We start from the raw sequence: 26,274 nt of genomic DNA on the forward strand, positions 1-26,274 counted from the left end.
AGCATTTACTGCTGATTCTTATACTGGGTATTAACTACTGTGTTTACAGCTTGTGTTGTTAGTCTGCACAACAGATCATTGCTGGCCTGGATTTTATGGACATCTACGTTGAATCGACTCACACATGTGCATTAGAGGCATCAACCGAAACGCTGCTCATTTACTTTGAATGGGGTGATGTCAAGTGACAAACAGCAGAGACATGGAAGGGCTGCTTGTCTCTGGAGGGACAGATTAAAGTCCACAGTTCAACATCAGTGGAAGATTACACTAATTGATATTAATTCAAGATGCTTGTTTCAGGCTGATTGGTCCGAGGGACACAGTTTGTGGTGGCTGTGAAGAACAGGGTCATTAACTCGGGACAGGTCTCCGTCCTTCAGCACCAGCCACCCGTCACTGTCACGTCAGCGGCGCCGCCAGCGAAGACTTGGTTCATTAATTCAGCTTTTCACAGTCTAATTCATCCCTGTTGACATGTTCCCAAAGCGCTGCAGATCATTTTTACTTTATCTCTCTATAGAGTTGCAGGAAGAATCGAGGGCACAGCTGATTTTACAGAGTGAGACATGAGAGAGAAAAACTAAGAGAAAAAGTGATTATCTGTGACTGATCATCAAGCAGGAGAGTGCTCAGGTGCACAAGAGAGTACAAGCCACATGTGTCCATAACAGTGTGAATGTGAATCCGTCCTGGGCCACATATGAAGGACCTCCTACTCAGCTGATGTCCTCTGACCCGCTGCAGTTTCACTATAAATCAAATGTATTTTTTCTCAACCCGTTGATTTGTTTGTTACCACCGTCCCAATATCAACACTGATCACCACATAATGTTCGATACGTTCCTCAAACTGGTAAAATCTTTCCTCACAGTGAAGCTGCACGAGATTTAGTCAGACTCTCCTTGCGTCTCTACCTCTCTTTAGATCGCTCGTGACGACACAGACAGACACACACACACGCTGGTGAATCGGACACCTTTCATATTTCTCACTGAATCGCAGAGCGGTTGAGATAAATCTCTCGTCATCACCACAAGCCACCTGATTCACACACTAATATACCTCTAACAGTAATGTACGTCTGCATGCGCTCATTAGCACAAGCTAACAAGAAGCAGCTGCTGGGCCCCTGTCAGATAAAAACAGGGCTTAAGTGACTCATTTGGTCTGAGGAGCTCATTTCTGTCACTTTCCTCTAGGCTTCCATTTTCTATTGGCCAGTTTGCTTTTAAGCACCAAGACACCATCATGATTGATTGTGTATTTCATTATTATCAATTGCAGAAAATAAAATCCTACTTTTCATAGACAGGATGAACTGCAGTGTAATTCTTTCCCCCAAAAAAACATGTCATTTGACACCACAAAGGCAGAACATTCAGTTGAAACCATTTCAATTATTTATGATTATTTATTTTTAGCGACTCTTCCCTGAAACAGAATCTAATGAACCCAATACAAAAGGCCTCTTGCTCCAATCACCTCTCTATTGAACTGTGTGCTCAAGTGCATCCACCCTGTCTGAGCACCTGTCCGTCTAATGAGCGGGCCGCATGCGCTCTCCGATGTCAGTCCGAAGCCGACCGGCCGGGCCACCGCAGTGCAGCGGTTTAAGCTCATAAACATAATCCACATCGACCCCTTGATGTATTTCCGCAGCCAAATCAGTCTGGGTGTCTGCCCGTCTCTAATTCACTCTATGATTAGTTATCTGTTTCCTATAATTTTGATCCAAACTTCATGCCCATGAGAGAGTTGAAGCAATCGCACTGCATTGATTTATATATGTTCTCCTGCTCTTGGTAATGAGTCTCCTTCTCGCTGAGTGTTGTTTGGTCTGTTCATATCTGGAGACACTTGGCAGACGTGAACCACTGAGGATATATTACACTAGGTGTTCATTTGTCTCATCTTATATTTTGTATATTCACAGGATGTTGACTCAAAGCAACAAAACACCAAACAGGAGTTAATGCATCTGTATATTTCCATACCCTGCTCACTTTTTTAGACATCGAAAAAAGTTATGGGGTTAGTTGGACGTTTATTTTGTACGAGATCAACATCGCTGTCCGTTACTTCAGCTTCATATAAACACAAGACTGACTCTGTCCAAATATCTGTCATCTGTCCAGCACATCAGAAGCTCACTAATTAGCAAGTAGCATTGTGTTTTAGTTTTCTTCCAATAAAGTTTCATGCAGCAACAACTCCAGACTGTACATAAAGATGGATGACACTCCCCAAAACCGAAGCCAAAGCAGTGCAATCGCCACCTGGTGGCTGGCTGCAGTATAGGTCATGTTTCAGGTCAGTTTGTTCTAAAATCAGCTGGTGGAGACCAACCCAGAGTAGAAATGAGGTGAAAGTCGCACAGTGTCTGCACAGCTTGACATCAGTGAGAAAAGCCATTATTCTATGTGTTCGGAAACTTTGGTCGTTAAACTTTAAACACAAGTTATGAAGCTGGAAATGAACATGTGACATCTGTATTGTTTTTTTCTTTAAGTAGAAGTGAATTTTAAGCAGTGGAAAACTTCACATGCCTCAGTGTAGGACAAACACACACACACACACACACTAAGTTTTTGGCCCAGGGGGAAGCCAGATGTTGCAGTATTCAAATGAACCCTGCCAAACCCTAATTTGCTGTTTACAGGATGACTTCATCCTATCATATCCTACTTCTCACCAGATTTTATCCAGATTGCATCCATCCATCATGCTGGGATCTGCCGGAGCATCAGAGAAACTTAACTTCAGCTCTCAGCTTGCAGGGAGTGGATGAAGATCACCAGGGTGATGTCAGCCAGATCTATAAAAGCTCTGGTCCTCCAGCTCGTCTTAAAGATTTTACGTGTTTTGTTAATGCTGTTTTCTTCTATTTTCTTTAATGGGTTAATCATCAAGTTCCCTCCGTTCACAGGCACTTTTTTCAAGGTGACCTACAACAGTGACATTTGATATTATTTGCTTTCCTTCTAAAACTGTCAGATCAGAATGTCACTGCGGGACAGCCCCATATTTCAAGTATCAGCGCAGACGATCAGAGACCTTAAAAAGCACAGACAATGTTAAGCCTTTACAGATCTTGACTGACCCTCTTCAAGAATCTGCTCTTTCTCATAATCCCTGGAGAAAGGTTCTGGTCACCGTGTCAGACTGAAGCGACCCCTTCGTCTGGGTAAACCCATTCAACAATGACACCAGCGACCCGGACCATCTTGCTGCAGGACCTTTGCTGTTTTCTATTTGATCGTATCCGAGTGCTACACTTAAACATTTCGTCTGACGAAAGCTGCACTGGTGTAAATCCACATGTGGGATGTGATAGAAATAGCTCAGATTGCATCAGGTAATTACAGCTTTACTTTTATGACGAAATTATCTGCAGAAATATTCGGCTCAGCAGTGATGGCAGATGAAAGGCCTACATTGGAGATATGTGTCTGCTGCTTCTGCCATTTCTCCCAGATGTCAAACATAAGTCACTAATAACAATGAGAATCTTTTCTTTCACCATAACAGTGGAAGAATTTGTCCTGATGATTTTTTTTTCCACTTCAGAATTCATTTCCCTTTTTTATTGGTGTCCTCACTCAACAAGGACAAATGGTTTGAGTGACTTAACTTATTGTTGTACCCATAGACTGTATATAAAGATGGATGACATGACTGCTGCCAAAAGTGAAGCCAAACAGGGTGAAACATTATGATTGACATGTGACACTGACTCTGGATTGGTTGAGAACGTTAATCATCTTGACCTTAATACCGCAGCTCAATCCCCTGACTAATGCGCAGACTCCAAATATCCAAGATGGAAACGTGTGTATCTGGGATCTCCTGGCTTCATTTGTGGACAGTGGGAGCAAGTGTAGTGTTCTGTTGAATGAGGTCAGAGGAACTCGCGGGCAGCATGAAAAAACATCTGTATGGTACAATCAACAGTCTGGTGAAAATGATAAGAACCTTGTAAGAACAGCCCTGCAATAAATCCTCAACTTATAATGTTCAGTGCTGACTGTGGCACAAAGGTGTTTATTTAATTCAGTCATTGTGTTGTGTTATACATTACATTTTAAACAACTTTTAAAGACTATTGTAAATGACTAGACAGCTATAGTAACTACCGCCCAACAGACTTTGTCAAAGTACAGCAATCTTTTGATTTATATACAATGCACTTTAATAACTGCTTACTAACTACTAGATGTCACAAATAGACATTTAGCCGCATGGGCCCATTCCTGAGATGTGTACGGTAATTAAGTTGCACGTTTTAACATGGACGTCTTGTTTAATGCACCAAAACGACCTGTCTTGAATATTTGACTGAGCTACTGACTTTCGGTGAGACTAAATCTTGTTATGTTGCATCAGTTTCTTTGTAGTTCCTTCGGGTGTCTCTTCAGGTTTATGATTTTGTATATTCAGAGCTTCTCTCCTGACAGACCTACACACTCACTGTTTCTGTCATATTTGATCTGGGTCCACATGTTTGAAACAAGCAGAGAAAACAATATTGATATATCATATTTTTATTTGTTGAATCAAACGGCTGCTCATGTCCACATCCAGCAGCCAAAGGTCAATAATGTTGTTTATGTCCAGTATTCCCTGTATTTTAACTCTGTTTTGGTCTCCACAGCCTCCTGAGGGAGATATTGGACTCTTCAGCAGCTAAATGCTCCACTGTGTTCACCTGCTGCTCCCTGGCTGTGTTTGCTGCCTTGCAGGCAGTTTACAGTGGGATTTAAGAGCTTGGAAATTGTGGTACACACATTTAAATCAAGTGTGGGATCTGCTGACAGTTCTTGGCAAGAGGCTGTTCAACTGCAAAAACGTTTCATGAAATTCACAAAGTCAAGTGGGGCAGAAACCATTATTCCGACATAACGGAAACTCATTTTCTGTCCTCTGCGTTTAACAAGTTAGTGTGTAAAGTGTGTGCTGCCTCCCGTTTGCCCTCACAAGGTGCAGAGGAGGGGGCGGGGGGTCACCGCCAAGTCATTTCCGCTATTTGGATTAAACCCTGTGAAAAAGTCCCAGGAGGCCAGAGGACTCATTAGGTGCGGTGACACCACTGCCGCAGGAGGTGTCACCGGGAAACCAGCTGACAGGTCCTTAAATACAACACGCACTTCCTGTGACCTCCCAGCCGGACGAGCTGCTGGGGCGTGATCGCTGAGGCCAATATGTCTTCAGTCATCGTTTAAAATGGACACACACACACACACGAAACTCTACAGCACAAAAACACCATATATATGTATATAAAATTGTGACCATTTACAAATTAATCTGACCCTGGGAGAGGTCTCTGAAAACTTCAATACCCAGGACTCCTCTAACGTGAAGTGTTTTACTGACACTCAGTCATGTGACAACACACAGACCTGCGACGCTTTAAACCCGCTGACAACAAAAGGAGCATGGGAGACTGTGCTGACTGCATTTCACCGTTAGATTTCATTCCACCAGCTTCCTGTGTGAAGAAACAACAGAGCAAATGTTTCCCTTTTCAATTCGCAGTCAGGGGAACAAGTGGCTCTTCTCTACATGTTGTTCTCTGAGTGATACAGTGCTCCACAACAACACTGGCCCAGACAATCTGTGTTCTCTTGTGTTTGAGGCTGCTGCAGCGGAAGCAGAGGTACAATGTGCTGCCAAAACACCTTGTTGCAAACCAAACAGACACAGATGAGACAAAGGTCTGTTACCTATCGTGTATTTTTTAGCTTTACTAATTCAAATCCATCCAAAAAAAAAAGAACAAAAATCCGCAAATTGTACAAACACCAAGGCTGGAACGATCTTAACGCAGGCGTAGGTACTGTTCAATCAACAATGTGAGCTTCAAATTCAAGTCAAACAAAATAAAAAACATTACCAAATTTGATAAACATTATAGTTTCACTCAGAACTCTGTTAATCTTACATCTTCTGTTATTGAGACACTGGATACTGTAACTGGTTGACTATCATAGGGCTTTCTGAGGTGACGACATCAACAATGGCCGACCACAGCGAGAACAAGGCAACAGTTTGTCTCCATCCCGGACCGTATTGGTCTTGTTGGTCAGGATAATCCTGCCCTCAGCATCTGATGTAAACAATTCCTACTTCCACAAATAGCAAGTGTTGGTGCAGTTGAGACCAGTTTTTCTGGCCCTCAGTTATTTGTCTGTCAAAACACAAAGAACTGGTTCAAGATTAGGCATTGGTTCCAAACCAGCCCTTGAACTGCCATGGTGGAAAAGGGGTAAAAGCATCCTAAAAAAAAAAGTCCATATCGTTATCTTACATGGCTAAATCCGGACATAAAACTAGGATGGGAAGACTCAACAACAATAAAGGTGATCCAGGCGACATGAGACCTCCACTGCATTAATGGTGACGTCAACAACTTATCATATTTATCTTGGTCACATACTAACTTGTGGTATAGAGCTGTATTAGCTCAACAGCCAGTTCACCAGGTTTACACTAAGCATTAATAATCAACACAGCCCTGATGTGGCTGATTAGTCACAACACTGTAGTGCTTGCCCTTTGTGTCATGGCCTGAGGCAGCTCTGCTGACAGATGACTCAACACAGTGTAATAATAAACATAGGACACAGGGGGAAACATGAGACCCCGCTTGACTTCCAGCCCTTATGGGTGATCCATCATCACTGTGTTGACCGACTAACTCTCAGGGACCCGTGTACAACACAGCGACGAGAGTCTTAGAGAACGTGCTGCTCCCCCTCCAACGCCAAGCATCGTTTCCCGCTGTCTCCGCTGGCTCATCCGAGACAAGAAAGGCTAAACAGAGCAACGGACTCGGCACAAAGGTTTGTCCTCGTCCTCAGTGGAGTGCATCGTCCAGAGCCCAAACATCATTCATCATGCTCCAGCCTCTGCGTTGGTATGTGAACGTCTATACCCAACGTCCGTCTATATCTGCATCTCTGTGTTTTCATTTCGGGCCAGTGCAGGCAGACAAACACAGCTCCAATGACTTTGACAGAGACGACAAAACAAACAGGCCACTTTGACCCATTTGTGTTTTTTGGCTCTTGCTTTGTTTGGCACCAAATGAATGCGTCTAATTTCCTGTTCATTTGTTGACAGAAATCTTAGTTGTATCTAAGTTTCATATGGAGTTTCCATGGTTGATTTATGCAGCATGATGCCACTACTTCCCCGGATATTCACTAGGGAATTAGCCTAAGTCTGTGCCAAAATATTTACATGATAAATCTTTAGCTTGTGTTTAGTCTGTGCTCAGATGTGTATCAGGGAAATGTAATGTTTTCCCCATCACAATTTGGCAACTGTGAGTTATGAATATCAACAGTAAAAGTCACGAATGGACGCATGAGTCCGTCAGGGGCAAAGCTGAGAATTTGTTTCATCCGGCGTAACTGTAAAATGATCCAGAAAGTTTTAATAAATCAGAGTAAAGTAATCTGAAGATGTCTTCTTGATCAAAGTCTGTGTTGACTGAGGGCAAAGAGCAGAGGGAAATTATGCTTGGAGATAAAACTGAGAAACTGAAACCTGCCTTTGAATTTGTGATATCTTCCATATGGGGCTGTGCTGTTTTACAGCTGTAGCATAACAAAAGAAGCTGATCCTCTCCAGACACGGCTGTGCTGAATATAATATATGAGGGTCAATATAGCTGCTTTGGTTCTTATGTTTGTCGGAGCATAACATCGGAATGGCTAAACTCTGTTTCGTTATGCTGACAAATTTATTTATGATTTTCCTCAGATTCCTAACATAACAAATGACATCAATGGTCGGGTCACACAATGCAACACATCAGCATTCCAGCCACGGAGTTCACAAAATAAGAAACATGTTTTTTTAAATGCACACACGAAATGTTTTACATCTGGAAACTTTAAATGCATTGTTTCCTAAAACAAAGAAGTTTGTCGGTGGTGGACGATGAATTCACAACACAGCTTTGATTCGTGTCCACATCCTTCACACTTAAAACGGTCCAAACTTTTTTAATACTCACAGCTCCTATCGAAGAAACCCACAGAAACAAAACAAAAGAAGAAGAATATGGTCACAATATTGAAAACGAAAAAAACTCGGAGACAACGGTACAGCTAGAATATAGGATCTCAACGTTCCAATTGAAGGACCCGGTCTCAACAACATCTTGACAAAGTAAATGTGTTTGTCTTCATTCAGTCAACCGGACAAACATGACCTATCTCTTTTCGGCTGATTTACACATACTAGTCAAATAATTCACCCTCATTTTATTTGTATTGGCTAATTTTTGCTTTCTTGTTCAGCTAAAACTCCCAGAGCAAAATGTCAGTGTTTTCTATTGAATTGGCTGTGCGCACTTTTTACATTCTGAGGGTTGTCAGAGGACTCAACACCCCAACAGGGATTGAAACTGAAAATTGAAGTTTCAAGTAGTTCTTTACTGATGGAAAATTATATGATTTTATTAAGTAACTGGTACTACACACTGTAGAGGACTTCTCAATCCAAAATGTATTTATTAGGTATTAAGTTATAAATATATAGATACCCACCACGCTGATTTCAGAGCTTGTTATTTGTCATATTTCTTTGTGTCTGCTTCTCTTGAAGATTGTTGCTGCCTGTTTGCTGATTTAAATTCAAGGCGACATCTCCAGCAGTATAGTTCACCTCAGATGACCCACAATCTCATACACAGAAGATAAGAAGCCATCATAACATCAGGTAACATAAGGAGAAGTAGGTCGCATTAAGGATATGAACCTCTGCTTAGCTCTGTGTGTGTGTGTGCGCGTGTGTGTGCGCTCCCAGCAGTCTCTACAGATAAAACTCCCTTATCTCTACTCCATTTACAGCCGCCATGCCTCGGTCTGGGTTACACCGACTGCCGCCTCAGGGGAAATAAGGATACGGCACTCAGGTTCCCAGCAGGCCCAACATATGGGAGCTGCTTTTCATCCAGTAGAGAGGAATTCATCCCAAACTCATCTCCTCACACAGATTAATTTGGCAGACATGGTGAGGCAGGTGGAGAGTGCTGAGCAGCATCTGTGTCTGTGTGTGTGTGTGTGACTGATGTGGGCGCTTCACTTTTGTGTATCTCACTCCTGTACCGCTGAAGGCCTAGGTGATGGAAAACATAATGAGATGTCAGCTTTTTTGCTATTTATTGTCATCTCTTTGTTATTATTAGTCTCAGAAGTGAAGTAAGGAAATTCATAATTTAATGTGACAGTGTAGATCTTTACCGTGGCAACGGCAATGCAACCATTAAAATAAAGTGGAAGGAATTACATTTAGGATTAGCCTGATTTCTAGTTGTCATTTACAGAGCCATTGGAGTTTCTCTGACTCGAGGACCTGAAACTATGTTTTGAGTGAATGTAGTGTTCACATAGAGCTTCAAACTTTTAGATGTTGTAATAATGATGTAGTATATGTATATATATGATGTGTAATAACATTTAATAATGATGTTTTCATGACATACTTTATACCATATGATAACAGATGATTGGTTAATCTAAATGAGATGTAAAAAGTTGATGAAATACTGCACTAAGCTTGTGAGTAAACCGTACAAGCAAACAATTGGCCTAAAAAAAACATTAACGTCTCTAGACAGTTAGTTGTTTGAACAATTTGAACATTTGAACAAAGCAGTACAATATGGAGTGACAGCTGTTTTACTGTGTGAGTATTAAAAGTACAACATCTATTTGATTGCAGTGTTCAGTTGTGTTCAACAATGGACTTTCTGTTCTTTTTAATGCCAAATCCGACTTATCAAGAGTTTTCTTTTCCCAGTCATAACTACAACTTGGGATTTTGTGATATATTTATTTGGCAAAGTATTGTATTCATGTGTGGATTGGACGGTGCATTTGGGACCATTACTGAGACTACTTTCTACAGGGCAAGTTGTTTTCCAGTTGAAAGAACAGTGTTTTACACTGTACCCTCGTTTTGGGTGCAGAAGTAGCCCGGGGCTAACTCTGATCTGTTAATCAATGGAGAGAAAACCTTGGGCCTCTTAAATTAAATCGGATCCTTTTCTAATCTAATCGTTTTCTATCCTCATGGTGAACAACCTTAACGCAGACATTGCAGCAAACTACTAAATTGTCTCATGCTCTTGACCAGTTGACAAGTTCAAATGAATCTTCTCGGCTCTGTTAGGCCTAAATTCAGAACTGAGAGCAGACCTAGAAAACAATAACAACAGAGGAACTGGTTCCGCCTCCAGGCCACTGGCTCAGCTGAAAAATGAAACCATATGGTAACAAACACAATCCGCCTTCATCATCCAAACCAACAAATACAGACATTATGTGCGGTGGCTTCCTCCAGACAGAAGTCAAACGCTCCGCTGCTTTTCTGCTTTGGGCAGAAGAAGGCAAAAGTTAATGGAGAAATAAAAATATCCAACATGTCTCAGTCTCTTGAGAGAGAAAGTATCACACTGGAAAAAAGGTCCTCCGTTATGATAATTATATAAATAATCCACAGTGATTCAAGTTTAACTCCCTTCAGACTACCATAATTATTACACAGCCATTTGATGTGTTTAGGGACTTTATCAAACTAATACAGAAGTGCCAGCTTTGCTTATTTACTGTCAGACTCATGGAATAAAACAATTGGAGGCCAGGAACAATGCAATGCCCATGAATATGACTTTCAACCCCATAAACACAATAAACACAATTTAAAATTATCAAGCATTCCATCTCCAGTGGCTACTTCGGAAACAATTAAAAATGAGAAAATGGCAATAACATTACACATTGCTTTTCAAATTAATTTCCTTTGTCTGCACTGTTTGTTTTATCCCTGACTAATGACTGCTGGAGGAATAGTATATGCAATATTCACAGGATAATTGGAGATGCAAATGGGAAACAAATACACTGAAAGACGATTATCTACACACTGTTGCACCATGATGTAACCGTCCAAAGATGCAGTGTTTTCCCTCTGTGCAGAGAACCAGGGACCTCGAAAAACCTCATCAAAGACACGTGGACTCTTTAGACCGGCTGCCAACTTGCTGGCGTATGGTTTGTGGCAGAGGTTAATAACCACTGTGGTCGCGATCTGATGGGTTTCCAAGGGTGATGGGAACCTGTGTGTGTGTCTGGAAACACGACAGAGGGAGGAAGAGACAGACAACATGGCACTGACCCTGGCTCACTGTCTGACTGCTGTTTGGTTTTCCCTTCCACACTGTTGCTTCTGGTATAGTTAACAAAACAGCAAACTGGCAGCACCTTTGTTGAAGGAATATTACAGGATTCGTCGTCTGGGTTTGAATGAGGCAGCACTATTGCACCATCAATGTCTGACTGCTAACATGTGGAGCAACTAAATTCTTCCATGTCGAGGTCTGGTGACATAGTGGTTCCCTGTTGGGTTAATCGGTCAGTCCCAACAGTCAGTAGTTGTTAGTTGGTGAGCTTGTGCGCTAAGTTGAAGCAGGTTTAAAAGATGAACAATGTATTTGTACCATTGACTTTTAATCATCTGCACACTTCATGGAGCAGTCGCTACTCCAGCGGAGAAAATAAAGGCTATATTAAGATAAAAAAGTAAAATAGAAGTCGATGTGTAGCAAAACAGCAGATAAACTATGATATATATATTTTTGTATCCCAACTGAAAAGAGATTCCAGTTTCTGCTGCCAAAGGGTCTCGTGAGTTATTCACCAAAGGAAGAGTCTGAAACACCTCGTGGCAAATTTAGTCCCCAGAATCAGAAGTCCGACTATAGTGCAGAGGCCTCAGAGAGTTGGAAGGCAGAAGGACTTGGAGATTGTTCAATTTCTGCTTGACAGAATTTTTACTTTAAGTAATTGTATTGCTGTCACATACTCTCTGTATATGAGCTTCACAGAAGAAACTTAAGCAGCAGTTTTCTGTCTCGTTCCTTGCTCTATATCGGTGTATTTAGTCAGACAATGAGCAAACAGACCGAAACATTAAGACCTAAAAACACTAGCTTGCGAGCTCAGTGATTATTTTCTTGGATGCAAAATTCAAAAATGCAATGTGAGGCAACATTAGCTTAGGTACAAACCTACAGCCCTAAAAACAGTTGAAAACACTGGATTTTGTAATTTTGCTCTATGGGTCAGTTCGCCCAGGTGTTGGATAATTGCCTCTGCAATGTGTGTCACTTCATTTGGAGAGAGATTTATCAACCATCATCAACAGTGTATGTGTACAGCTGATTGCTTTCCCTTTTAAAATATGGATTTACATTTGTTATTAAATACAGTCATTAATACAGCACAAATTACAAACCTGCAAACTCTGCAAATATAAAAGAAAGTAATGAATGAATTCCCCTGCCGTTCCTAGAATGTCTCTGGAATCGTTAGATACTGTATTTTAATTACACAAGGCATTGTGCGAGACCCTGCGCCTGCTGCTGAGGCTCAGATTAGCCCTCTGTATGAGACCTGGGTAGCTTTGGGTGGATGCTGTTGTCGTTTGCCTTATTTGGACATGATTAACTACACTGTGGGTAGTGTGGTTATGTACCAGTCATCACCAGAACAAGGCACTGAATTTAGCATCATGTCCCCACTCACTTTGTCATGTTTCTGTATTGGATTGGCGCTGGGATGAGTTTCTCTGGTGTTACGGCCATGCTGTCTTTTTAGTGTTTGAATAGTTTATGAGAAGAAGAAGGAGGAGGAGAAGGAGGAGAAGAAGAAGAAGAAGAAGAAGAAGAAGAAGAAGAAGAAGAAGAAGAAGAAGAAGAAGTTTGCACAAATGAAAAAGCCACTCCCATCAGCAGCTGTTGAAACTGATTCCACAGATTTCTTATCCAGTGCAAAGTGGCCATCAAACATTGCAAATACTTTCGACAGATTGAGCAGAAAAAATAATCTTGTCTGAATAAGGTTTGCCACTCCTTGCATTGATCATAAGATTCAATTGAAAAAATAAATATGAAATCCAGAATCCAGTGTAGTCCAGTTAGCATCCAAAGTATCACACATATCCAGGAAGGATTCAAAGAGAGGTTTGGCTTGAGGGCCGTTCAGTAGAGTGATTGGTAATGAGGAAACTTCATTATGACGATTCAGTGTCCAACTGTCCTCTTGGTGTGGTGGTGTGGGGGGTGTCCCAGCCACTTGAGGAAAGGTTTTATTTTACTGTGCAGAAATGCTGCCAATTAGAGAGTGAATGAGACTGACTATCAATCTTTATTATCCAGCAAACCGCCTTTTAAGAGCAGAACTGTCTCGTGACAAAATGCAGGAAGAGCAACTTTCCTGGTGGATACGGATGCAAATAGAGACCACATAAGTAGATGAAAGTAACATTTTGCAAAGACTTTTTCGACTTTGTGTAAAAGACGATTTGCAACCCCTCTTCCTTCAAAAAGTCTGTCTTCTCCCCCGTAATCTGCCGTCTTTCTTTGCCCTTGCATCTCTTCTTCTTCCCCCTGTCAGTCTGAAGCGCTCATCTCCCACAGCCCTCTCTCCGCCGCTGCTCATGAGCACATGACATCCCTCCTCATTTGCTCAACGGTCTGCCCGTCCTCCTGCGGCTCTGTCACTCTGGATTCTTCTCTGTACCTCGCCCTCAAAATGTTCAGCCCCTCTCAGTCCTCCGTGTCATCTTTCCTACCTCTGCTGTCGTCTGCTCAGCTCGTCCGTCTGTCACCTACAGTATAACCACCATCTGCGGGACAGGTAGCGACATGGGACGCTCCGAGGCACACGCAGAGAAGAAGGGTGAATTGTTTTAATAAACCCTCTTGGTAATATTGTCACTCAAAGTGTCTGACTTTTACTTTAACACAGGGCAAAAACTAACAGATTTCCTGTAGTAAGACACTTCACAGGTCCTCATAACTGCACAGGTTGGTGCAGAACAGGCTCCTGAAACATCTGCAAAGGTTGTGTTCTGACAAGGTGGTTATGTTTTCATTGCAGTTTGACATTACATGATTACCCAAAAACTACTGAACCAACTTTATTGAAACTTTTTGCAAGGGTGGGGTATCGGCCTTCGAACTTGTGGAGCAGATTCGATTAACGCCCTGTGCACACCAATGAGGATATTTTGCTAAATGAACTTTTTCCTCAGTGTTTGGGCCTCTAGTAGTTTTGTGTTGGACAGAGATATTTTGTTAAACAAAGATTGTTTTTTAAATACGGAGGAGAAAATGGCTATTGAAAAAAATACCTGCAGTAGTGCAGACAAGGCCTGAGGGAACAGATCTAGGAACAAATCCCCCACTTTCTTGAACATCGTGCGAATATTAATTTTACTTTCTCAAGAAATATTGCAGATTTTTTTACATTTTTTGTTAAAGCTCTGAACAGAGACATGGACAATTACAGGCTCAGTATTGTTCCTATTTAGCCGAACATGCTCTGAAGAGTCATAATACGAGAGAAACTATAATAACTTCCATCCACTTCTTCTTGTTGTCTCATTTAATCTCCTCCAAATTTGACCACCGACACATTTACTCTAAAACAGTGTATTTACAGGTTCAAGCTGCTCTAGTAGAGATTTCTACTCAAACTACAGCCGGGTCTACTCGGCTGAATGAGACACTCTGTGGTTCATCCTTCAGGCCAAAATAAAATCCTGTTGTTTGTGGTTTACATCTTCTCCGTCACAGGTCCTCTCTTGTATACAAGTTGGGTTTGAATTTGTCTATTTTTACATTCGGTGCAGAGAGTATCACCGAAATCTAAAACTGCTTCAGGGTCAATTTTATAGACAGAAATGAAATGTATGAAGCTGAAATTACATTTTACTTCCTTTCCTTTGTTTCTAAACAAAGACCACAAGAAGCAGTAAATGCAGTGTATAAAACATCTTTGGTTCACGCTACATCTGTTTTTACCAGACTATAGAGAGGCTGGAGCATCCTTCAGCCAAATAACAGTTCAGCGTTACAATTATCAATCAACACAGTGTCAGTGGTCCTTGTTGGTCTGGATTCAGGAGTTATGGATCACTGGGGTCACTTTATGTTCTATGCTTTCTCATTTCAGACAAACTGAGGGGCCATACAGGAGCCACAGAGGAGCACAGCTGATCTTACAAATAGAAAACCACAGTTTCTTTCTGCCTTACTCACCTGTGAACCAGACGCCAACAGTTTTTAAAGAGACTTTTAGGACGTTTCCATTATTCTTCACCATATGCTGCACAACTGTCACATACAAAAAAAACAAAAAACTTGCCAACCAATTACATGTCAGCGCAAGGACAAAAAACACACAGGCGCCGCAAAATGAAACAACAGAAAGAAAACTAATTACACCGTGTCAGTGACGGCGTCAAAAACACCCAAAGGGACGATGGTGGAGACGGGTGACACCGCTCGTCTCCTGATATCAGCTCCACCCCCCCGAACCCCTCCCAGCTGCTCCGCTCCGACAGATGAGTCGAGTCCTTCGTCTGAGGGCAAAAACAAACACACACATTTCTTGGAAAGCTGCAGCATCATCATCTTTGATCGCTCCTGTTTTCTCTTCTAGATGAAAAGTATTAAACATGTTCACCTGTCTATAAGTGGCAGTGTTGTGCTGTTCCCTTGTACAAAGAACAAAGTTTCAGAAGTCAACTCGATGTGCAAGTGAGTGTCGAGTGAACTTCTGGGAAGAGTCGTGCGGCCGCTGGTCACAGCCGCGTCCTCGCGGGACGAGATGCTCTCTCATGAAGACAGTTTTCCTCTCCTGGATACTATGCGCTCCAATCACATGCTCACGGTTTTAACGTATTGAGGCTGATTAGATTCCAAGCAGACTGACTGATCCGCACACCACTAGCTCTGGCATGGATTCACTCTCATAAAGGTTTTATTAGAAAGCGACGCATTATCTTGTCTTATTATGGTCTGCGGTGAAGTGAATGGCCCAGTTTAATGGCCCTTTCTGCCGGCTGCTCAGACACTACATCCGTTACCTTGTCACCCTCATGCACTCCTCTGTCGCTAAGAGAGATCGGTTTTTTTTCCCCTCAGCGTTTAATTTTTTATTCCTTCCTTGCTTACGTTTGAACCACACACACACACACACACACACACACACACACACACACACACACACACACACACACACACACACACACACACACACACACACACAGACACAGGCACAGACAGACACAGACACAGACACTTCCCTCCATCAGCTCCAGATGTTATATCCAGAGTGGTGGACTGGCTGCAAATTATTCAGGATGTAATTAGCCAGAAGGGAAATCACATTAGAGGATCTTAACTTAGACCTCTGGGAAACTTTAAGCACTTCATCAAATAATGGGCCAGGCAACCAAATAATATCCCTGACCCATTTCTGCTCTCCCACGGGCGAGAGGCGTCTCAGCCGCTGCGAACAAATGAGAAACATTACGTGTTTGATCCCGCAGCCGGCCAGGTTCACTTAAACCAGCATGTAAATACGATATAATGAGAGCTGCTCAGAAACTTGTAAAGCAGTTTTGTACAGTCAGAGGAAGGTATATTCATTATGAAGGGATCCACTGATATGTGTAATAAGGCTTCTGGGGCAATCATCACTGTGTCCATGACAGCAAAGTGAGAATGATGGTGTGAATGTGAAACAATGACATATCTAACAACAAGCAGTGATTCAGGGAGAAAGGTTTAGTCTGGGCATCAGTTTGTTTGTTTCTTTGTTAGTTTTCCACTATCACTAATAGTACAGTTTTTCTTTATTTTCTTTATTTCCTCAGTCTTTTTTTCTTTTCCAGTGCTGGTGTTGGGATAAGCTGTTGTTAGTGTGGTTAAGTAGTGTCATTTGTCCTCACTTGTCTTTCTTTGTCATTCATTAATAAGTGTTAGTATACCAATAGGAAAAGGGAAAGGAGAAGGACACCAAGTTTAACTACAGGTTGTGTCCCGCTGCTTCTCCCAGTGTTCTGCGGCTGCACCCACTCTGAGTTCATCCTGTGATCCACTTCGATTCTTCTTCACCAGTCAGCTCAGCACTGCTCGCAATGATTTCCCAGGCTCCGGACCAATAATACTAAATATATGGCTCATGGAAATTGCAAACTCAGCAAAGGTTTCAGCTCAATCGGTAGAATATCATGTGATGTTAACTGACCCTCGAGAGCCATAGAACACGGTGTGAAATTCAGATATTGCGGCACCTTCCTGGGTCAGTGAGCAGTGGGATGCACAGGGACCGGTGAGTTATAGTTGAAGGTAATTAAGTGAATAATGACAGGGGGTGATAGGGGAATCGAAACAGGATACAGCTCGCTGTTTGAGCCGGTTTCAAAGTAAAGAAAATCCCAGTGTGGATCAGGGTGGGAGTCGCAGGAACACGGTGTGTTGTTGAGGGAGGCTCACTGTGAAAACATGAGCCACCTGTTCCACATCCACAGCCCTTCCAACATGGGGCTTTCCGAGCCCTGACCCCGCTTCTACTTCTTCAAGTTTCCTCCTCACAACAGTCCTCTCAGTCCCATGTGGACATACACTATATCCTAGCCGCATGAAACTTGTCCCTCTTGGCAGGGAAGTGAATGTTCCTTTTTATATGCCGTCCTATCACTGTGAATACCATGCCATTAAAACATTCTCTGTTACACTCCACACTTTATCCCCAACTGTTCTCTCCAGCCTTTTGCCACATCACTCAGCACCTCCCCAAACGCAGCTCTGATATTTCCGCAGGCCTTCTGGATGCATCGACACTGGAAAACATTTCCAATTCTTGTCATTTGCGATGTGTGTTTTTTGTCCTCTCCCTTTCCCACTAGAAATAATGAAATAAAAAAGGTATATTCCTCTTCCTCTCGCTTCCGTTGTTTACCCGCAGACGATGGCTGCCTTTATTTCACTCATAAATCTCGTTGTCAGCCTCTGACTGGTAGATTGAGCAGACAAAATGGGCTGCTACTCTGAGCCTAGAAGGAGTTTGTTCCACGACATTACACCGCTGTTTGCAGGATGCCCCCATCCTGCAAAGAGGGTACTCCTGCTTCAGCAGGGAGACAGGAGGCAGGACATATATCTGAGAATGCAAGGCCTCGCTTTGCATGGTTGCAGGACATCAGTCGTCATTTTTACGATGTGCCTGAGGTCACTTGTTAGCCTCCTTGGCGGTGTGGCTTTGTCTTTTTGCGTTTTGCAAACTGAGGTAACTATAGAAGCTTTAGCATTTGGGTGTGCAATGAGAAAATGTTTGTGTTTAAAATCCTCTCTTGTGGAACCACTGGAACACCAGTGTTGATACAACTCGGTTCCAAGACAGAGCAAACACACTTATCACCGTCTGCCAAGTCTTTGAGATTATTTAACCTCCTGTTAGTTTTACTGGGTCAATGCTTATGGTGTCTGTATATGTGCTGATTCATTCAAAATCATGCTGTGTTGGATCCCTGCAGGCTTTTTTTCTCTGTTGCCCACCTTTCAATCACGTCAGGAGCCTTGACAGCTTTGGGGATTGAGGTGCACCTCGGGACCGAATGGGCTATGAAGTGCACGGCAGCTGGTGTTCTGATGGCGATGCTAGAATGCGCCCGACGATGTTCGACTCAGCCCCGGCCTGCATGGTCGCCTTGAAAGCCAATTCTTCTGAAAGGCATTTGTGTAATATAAGACATCTGGATATATGAGCGTGTCCTGTGATGATCCCAACAGATGGAGCGGAGGGGAGAAGGAAGGATGCACAGGGTAGAAAAGAGGCAGAGAGGAAAGGATTATGAAGATTGAATCGGAGAAAGTGAGAAGGAGCCATGTGGACGAGGAAAGACAAATAAGACATATGAGCAATCGAGATGAAGCGAAATGCAGAACGGAGAGAAATGTGTTTTCTTTCCAACTGGGTGAGGTGAGTTGTGGCTGGAGGGAAGAGTTTGTTTTGCCCTTGGGATGTCTTCAACCTCAAGTAAAAGGCTATGGTGGCCCCATATTCAGCCGCTGATAGGCTCAAATTCAGAGAAATAGACCTGCTGTCAAAAAGTTGCCTTTCTTTAACTCCCGGAGACATTTTAATTCATGCTGATGAAACTTTTGGTGTCGATAATGTCTTGGAGCAAAAAAAGCTCCAACAACGATGGGTAAAGACAACACAGGGGCGTGTTTTCCAAGAGTCTCCAGACACATTAGCAGCTCATTTAGACTGTGCAGCTCAGAGCTACATGATAATGTAACCATCCCCATGTCTAACCAAAATGTGATGTACAGGTGATGTGCAGGTCGGAGTTTGTATAATGGACCCAAGCCCTTTGGCACCTGTCATGTGGATCAGGCTGGGTTCAGACAGAACTTTTGAACTGATATTCGGGTCGGGTTAGGTCACATTAGAGGGGCCAACTACTTTTTCACACTGCACGTGCCTATAATTGGGGAAACAGTTGGGCCGGGGGCAGGTTTGGACACTAAAAAGAGAATGCCTGTCAGGTTCGGGTCTGTGGCTCAGACTGGTTCGGACAGAAATTTGCGAATCTAACTAAAGCACTTGGTCAAGAAGAATCTGAAAAATGTCACAATATCAAAATATGCTAGCGCCCGTGGTGATATCATCAAATATCACCAACAAAAGCAACACACTGTTACATGGATTAATCAACTAATTGTTGCAGGTGTATGAGCCACATTAAAAGTTTAACCAGATGATGGCGCTGTAGGGAAAGTTAAGTGATGACCAGTGTTTATACAGTTCATCCTCAGGGGGACCATGAATGTCTGAAACCACATTTCAACTCAGTTCATTCATCTTCCAGTCAAAAGCACACAAGTAAACCTCATGACGGCACTAGAGGAAAACTCAGGAGATGAGAAAGGTAATTAAGTAAGTGATACAGATTCATCCTCTGGGGACCATGAATGTCTGTATCACACTTCATACGGGACTGATTTTTACTAGTGTGTTTAATTTGGTGCAGCTTGATTGGGTTTAAGGGGACGTTAGGTCTGAACATTAGTTAAAGTTATGTTATGAGAAGCCATCACATTAAAACTAGGTGCAGAGAGAAAGAATCCATTTGCACCAGACAAAATTAACCGTGTTTTCAAAGAGGAATCTGCACAACATGGGATATTTTCCCTCAGGTCCCCTCACATCAGCCTCGTTCTCTTCCTGTGTCCTTTTAATTTGTCCTCATGTCACTTCATTATGGCTCATTGATGACAGACGACTGTCAACACCAGGTCATTTCAAACCATTACACTGACGATGAAGGTCATCCGTTCAGACGTCTTGTTCTGCAGAATGCAGCTCAGCAGAAAAGGGTTTCAGCTTTTTTTTTTTTTCTTCTCATTTCTTTGCTATGGCTTTTATGAGTGACAAAAGCTGAAAAAATTGATTCGTGGAAAAAGCATTTCCAGATGCATGCAAAGTCAAAACCATCTCTCGGCAGCTCCTCTCTCACTCTTCCCCCCCAGGGCATCTGAAATGTGGCCCCCTCCCCTCCTTCGATATGGGCTCAGAATACGGGGGAAGGCCCCTCAGGTAACCAGAGCCGACTCTTTGGACTGCGAGGCCAGGCTTTTGGAGAGAGGTAGATGCGTCATTGAAGACGGCCGACCGTGACCTACAGGCAGACCAGACAGCCTGGGAGGCTCTGACAAACAGCTACCACACCTCTGCTGGACCCCCTTTTTATACTCATAAAATCTAACATTATCCTGTTAGGACACATTTGGGACTTTGAGAGGGAACAACTTATCTCGTTTCATTTGCCGCTTTTCAGTTTCCCCCCTCTAGAGGAAACGTGGCGTGTTTTCATGTGAATAAATAGCTGCAAACCTGCAAAGCCTGTTTTTCTCAACCAGCTTCTGACTATGAGTGATGAGATCTGTTTCTGTAATCACCTCCTACATCTTTAGAAACACCATTAAATACATTTTTCCACTGGCATATGTTCATATTATCAGCAAAGCCACACACTTTGGTTCCAGACTCCCTTCGCTACTATAAAAGCAATGCCACTTGCACTTTATCGCCTCAGCTACATGTGGCTGAATGGTAGTTGGCCGGCCTGAGAGCATACCTGCACACACTGGAAATAAAAACAACTGGGGTGAAAAGAAAACGATATTTGTCTGCAGTGTTTAAAAGGGACTGATTCCAGCAACACTCCCCTGACACTAAAACTACTACACCAAGATAGTGATGCTCTCTCAGCCAGCGGAGGTGAGTCCATGTGAGAGTGATGCAGATCTCCTCGATGCTGCGCTCGGAGGATTAATGTGCAACACTTTTTCTGGACCGACAGACGATGAGCTATCAAACAGCCTCCACCATCTTTACTCTGAACTTCGCTGTCAGGCACTAGGTCATTGGATTTGCCATAGTGACTCAAAAGTGGACGGGTGATTCAGTAACTGGGGCTTTTACACATTATGGTTAAATGGGGTCATTTGGCCGCCTGTGTCTGCTCCCCCCACTGTGTATCAGCGACAGAGATCAATAGGACTCATTCTGTTGCATTGACTTTCAATCACGTTCCTCTGACTTCCCCTGTTCCCCCACCAGCTGACAAACCTGACTCATTACAGGCCTAGGTAAAAGGTAACCAGGCCTCTGCAGCCGATGCATTATGGGCTGGATGCCCCGTGGGCAACACAATCTCATCCTGTCCAATGGCCCTGTAATGTGCTGGTGTTTATGCAGTAAATCTGCCTGCCTCATTCTCCACAGCTAACTTTTCTTGTCAGACAATATCGACTCGCTCAAATCCTTTCAGCTGTGGCAACTGATGACATTCCTGAAGAAATTATACACTTATAATTGTAATAATTGTATAAAATCCAATATAATGGCTCCCATAAGAGGCTGAGTTTCTATTCATTGTCCCAAATCACATCAATACTGAATACATTTGTATTCTATGGAGTGATAATAATGTTTTACATTAGCCCTCAGATAATTCTTCTACAATAAAGCTGCAGAAGGGAAGATTTATATGCTAAAACCTGATGTTATTAAAAAAAGGGCTGCAGCCCCATAACACAGTGTGTGGCCTGAATAAATTCTAAAGTGTGTGAAGTCATTAACAGGAAATCCTTTGGAGCAGTTAGTGAAACTAAGACCGTTTTCACACCTGAAAGTCCAGACCAGTCTGAACCAAGTTTCACATTGGTTTCACATTACTATATAGGGAGCACACGTTGGACGGTTGTATGACATACATGTACATACGTCTTGTCATCAGGACCCCCTACATGGGCTGTGTCTACCTATATGTGACATTGTTTGGTTTGTAGACAGGCATGTGTCTGACTATCGGCATGTTGTCAGTTTGGCAGGCAGGCAGTAGGCAGTAGGCATTTAAATGCAGAAAATGAATTAACAGTATAACTGCCAGCATCACCAACTTCAGAAGCAGTAATCAACACTAGTGCAAATGTGCCGAATGAACATCCTTGTTCAAAAGTACCATCAGAGGCAAAGACCGCAAGCAGCTGTGAGCCTGGGCAACTTCGTTTCTTGAGACCACTAAGGTTTCAGTTTCTTTTGCTTCCTCTATTGTTTAATGCTGTCTTCCTGAAATTGGTCAAAAAGTCTAAACCAGTGGTCACCAACCTTTTCAAGCTCAATATTTAGCTCCTCAGTTTAACAACATGTTCTGCAGAGGAGCTGCTACTGCAGCACAATGTTTCTGCATAAAGGCTTTGGCTTGAATATGGCCATAAATATGACAATATATAAAAGCAATCGTGTGAACTCAAGTAAATACCAGTACTTTACAGTATGAAGCAGTGCATCTTCTTCTCCTGCAAATATTTCACAACTGAACCGATTTATTTAAACGTGTACACATATATTCATCAGATAAACATTTAACTCAGGTGAATCAAGATCATTTTCTCTGTTTATTCTACAATGTTTATCTGATAAATTTAGTTTGGACCACTGATCCAAACAATCCAATAAAGTGTTTTCACTCTGCAAACAAACCAATACATGCTTGAGTTTAATAAAAACACAGACCACCTCTTGTGGTAGGATAACATTTTGGTCTGTGGGTCCTGACCGGGCTCTGAAGCACATTTCACACCTGTTATTGTGGTTGACACTAAAATGAAAAGTCTGAAGGTCTGGACCAAACAAGCTAAGTGTGAAAGCGCAGTAAATAACAGAAGAATGCAGAAACCATCTTGACTGAGGTTGTAGTGAAGACTTGTTTATGTTTTACTAACAAAGTTTGAAGAGGTGTTGAACAATCTACGCTGGGATGTCTTCATGGCACAATGAAAACATCCGAGTCTACTTGTCCAGACTACTACCCCGACATTGCTTTCCTGAGATAAGGAACATGGTGCAAACCTGCTGCTTGGATCCAGCGTTAACAACACACAGGCCATCTGTTCCATTAGTTCAGCAAGAAAAAGTGCTGCGGTTCATCTGAGCAACCACAAAAAAAAAAAGATTAATCTCCGTTGGAAAATATTCTGGCTGTGGACACAGGGTCTGCCTGCTGCTAAGCACACAAACACAGATGAGCTTTTACTGTCTCTCTGGCTTCAAGTGAAAGGTCAACTGGGGCCATTTACCCTCCGCTCGCTCCTGTTCTCTCCGTCGTCTGCATGGCAAAAAGCATCTGAAATGTTAATCTACCACTGGGGGGGGTGGGTCATTTTTCAAAGACGCAGGTTTGAACAAATCTGAGCCAACGTGTCTTTCGTTCTGATTCAGACTGATTAGCTTCACCTTTATCCACTAGTTTTTCATTTATGGCATCGAACCCAAAGTGCTCCACACATGATGTCTCTGATGGTTCTGGGGTCGTGAATCTGATTGTTCTCACACAAGCAAAGAGAACAACATCATTGAAAACAGCAGGACGCTCAGAGACTCAGATGGGAATTTTAGTTTGAACTTTGAAGTTTCTCTTCAGCTGAAAAATGAGCAAATAGATCATTTCCATTTAATAGTGTTCATCTCTGATGTTAGAGCCGATCTGAAGAGGGTTCGGAATCCTCCCAAAGATCAAAGATTATTTTCTTTATTCCGACGCAGCTCGCTCCTGGCTCTCGATTTGAATACTTCATCACTTTTGACGGAATATGTTTCAGGATTTTCCATCAATGGCAAACTTCCAGGTTTCCTACTGTCCTTAACTGTAATGCGTCATCACTAATATTTCAGAGCATTGATCACATTTAGAAATCTCTCTGCTCGTCTTTGTTTGATAATCTAAGTGCTGTGATAACATTATACAGTGGTGATGGCAGGTTTTATGTCAATCAGTCCCAATAAATGATTATTTTTAGCAACAGACTGATCTATATTAATAGAGCCTATAAGTGGCCAGCAGCACATGTCCACACACAGGGTTGTTAGTCTTGTGTGCTGTCTGCTAACTTGATGACCCAAGGCTGAGAATAGCCACTCACATGATACTGATGTTCCACAAATGCAAAGATACAGAGAAAAACAACTACTCACATTCACATCTATGGTCAATTTAGAGTCTCCAATTAAACTAACCCAGATCTGCATGACTGTGAAGCCAGAGTAAACCTAATTTGTTATATTTCACTTTGTTGTATTTCACAGATGGAAAATAACAACAACTATTTACTTTCGGTTTTATACATAAGCCATTAGCATCACTCATTGAAAACCTGTTTTGCTTGACCACCCTTTCCCTTGACCTCACCGAGACCCAGGCCAGCTGAGCGAGAGGAGGAGGTAGAGGACTGCAACATATGGATGAGTCAGTAATTGTGAGCTCGTGTGTCTCGACACACACACACACGCATGCTTGTGCATGTTTTGCTCATGAAGTTGATGGAGATTGAGCCATTAGAGGCATTATCACCGTTCTGCTCAGGGGGACAATTGATGGTGATGAAAACAAAGAGAAAATTCTACATCTCAACCTGTCTCTTTGCAATTTATCATTGTTAGGACGACAGCTGCAGCACTCCCAGTGTGTGTGTGTGTGTGTGTGTGTGTGTGTGTGTGTGTGTGTGTGTGTGTGTGTGTAAGTATCCCTCCATTGCACACTGTATTTCACAAAGGAAGGCAATTTACGATGATGTGAGGGAGATAAAGCTCGGGGGAAAGAGAGGAAAACACAAAACGCTGTTGGAAGGAAGCAAATTTTATCTTGGCAGAGCGGGTGGCCTGAGGGCTGGTGGAGTTTTTGTATTCCAGATGCTGATGGAAAATGGGCGGCGGCCTGGATATTACTGAGAACGTCCGAGGAGAGTGCTGGGACCCTGTGCACGTGTATGTTCTTCTCCATTTAGAAATCTCCAGACACAAATCCAAACAACTTCATTGTGCACTTGTTGACGCACACACACACACACGCACATCTGTCTGCAGGTTTGATTTCCTGTGTGTGGGTGCATGTTTGTATGAGTCCAAACCCCTGAGGGTCTGTCCAGGCCATAGTAGTGAGCACAGAGCGCTGAGTCAGTGTATTAGTGTCATGGCAGATGCATCCTCCGGTCGGTCCCTTGGCGTTCACTGCTCGCCTGTTGAGATGCATTCAGCTGCAGCCAGCGGCACTTTGCGTGATGAGCCTGGGCAAATGCCTCAATAAGGACTGATGGCATCATTCAGAGAGAAGGAGAGAAGCAGGCAGGGGAAGCGGCAGAGGAAGGGAACAGAATGAGGAAAGATAGTGAACGGAAGCAATACAGAGGGAAGGATAGAGGGATGGTGGGGGTAACAATTGAAAAGAAGGGTAATGCCGGTGTATGGCGAGCAGTGTGCGCGATCCTATGAACACACTTCTGACCATCCCTGATAAACTGTCACGTTCTCTTCAACCAGCTCAGACACCTATCAATACCCCAATGAATTTATTATGACACACATTTCGCAGTCACACAGGATCAATGAGTGGAGCTTCACTGGCAGCTGAGTCCGTGGCACGTGTCAGGCGGTGGCACGCGTTTGAAACCTTCACTAGGTCCTGCTGCTGCTGGGGGGGGGGGGGGGCACAGCAGCGGGTGCCATCTCATTAGCTCTTCAGATCCATATTGCTGGGACTCATAAATAATTAGGCCCTATAGGGAGCCAGACGTGTTGCCAAGTCAAAGGTTGATCAACACAGTGTAGATTTATTGCCATGGAGATCACTGACACGTCACATGGTTCAATAAACACATTGTTTTGCCACAGAATCTTTCATTTCACAGTTGATCAGATGCTGACCTCAGATCGGTGAAAAGAGCCAGAACATTTCTGTATTGACTTATGAGCAGAGGTTCATTTAATGGCACCGATGAGTCGTGCCACAGACTGCATGTGTCTCAGTTCAGGGGCTGCAGCCTTCGTGTCATTCGG

Source organism: Hippoglossus stenolepis, chromosome 19 (genome assembly GCF_022539355.2).
Source record: "Hippoglossus stenolepis isolate QCI-W04-F060 chromosome 19, HSTE1.2, whole genome shotgun sequence".
Lineage (NCBI taxonomy): Eukaryota > Metazoa > Chordata > Actinopteri > Pleuronectiformes > Pleuronectidae > Hippoglossus > Hippoglossus stenolepis.